This window comes from Oryzias melastigma, linkage group LG12 (genome assembly GCF_002922805.2).
Source record: "Oryzias melastigma strain HK-1 linkage group LG12, ASM292280v2, whole genome shotgun sequence".
Classification (NCBI taxonomy): domain Eukaryota; kingdom Metazoa; phylum Chordata; class Actinopteri; order Beloniformes; family Adrianichthyidae; genus Oryzias; species Oryzias melastigma.
Genome location: NC_050523.1, coordinates 25,949,401 through 25,950,446, shown reverse-complemented (window position 1 = coordinate 25,950,446; position 1,046 = coordinate 25,949,401).

The following is a 1,046-nucleotide window of genomic DNA, read 5'->3' as shown; positions in this document are numbered from 1 at the left end:
TGTAAGGATTTGTTACAGAAACCCCTCATGTGTTAAAGGTTCAATCAAAGCTTAAAATGCAAAAAAGAAAAGAAAAGTAATTGTTAGGACCATCATTTATATTAGTCTTTTTCTACCAAAAACAAGAGTATTTTTCAACCAAAATTTCCGGTGCCAGGAGGTTGTGGGTTTATGGGAGGTGTTAATGTTCCGGTTCTGGACTTCCTTACAGCTAATGATTTTCAGCTGCTATTTTGTCTGCAACCAGGTCCCCCTCGAACCTTCAGCTCCAACACCCCCCTCCCCCACAGTGGCCCTGAATTGAAAATCACTTCAAGAAATATCTCGGCGCAAAAACATTTCAGAGATCACATCCGATCGTGGCTGATGGATGATGACATTTGTTCATCATTTCAAACCAGAAGTTATTTGACATGAAGTGATAATGAATATCATCATCCAATCAGCGATGTCCTATAGTATTTAGTAGATTCTTTAACATTTCATTTTGCTTTCTGGAAATGTAGTTTGCTTTCTGATTTTTTATTTATTTATTCTTTTTTTTCTTTGTTTTGTTTAGTCGTCTTTTCTACGTTTCGGTGTCTGGAATTTTCTTTTTTGGATCTTTAAAATATTTTTGAAGAGAGTGATTTGATGATCTGATTTGCACTTAAGAGCCACCAAACCCAATCTGGCTACAGAGAAAAAACATGGCCCTTGAAAATTAATATCTGGAAGTCCCTCCCCCTGCCAGAGGCGGTCGCAAAAAAAACATAATTTGCACCCGAAATCATTTGTCGGAAATCTTTGCCCGGAACCCTCTTTTTTAGACCTTTTTCCCTTTTATATACTGCTTACATGATCAGCTGATTCACAGAGAAAGAACGGCATTTCTCCGGCTTTTACTAGAAAGGTAAACGGGTGTAGTTTTACAAATCTGAACACTTGTTAATATTGACTGGACAGAAATCAAACGATGAACGTTCTCTGTTCCATTTGAAGCTCATCTTCACACTGAACTGCTAGATAGTTACAGTTTTTTCACATTTAATAACTTATAAGCTGAA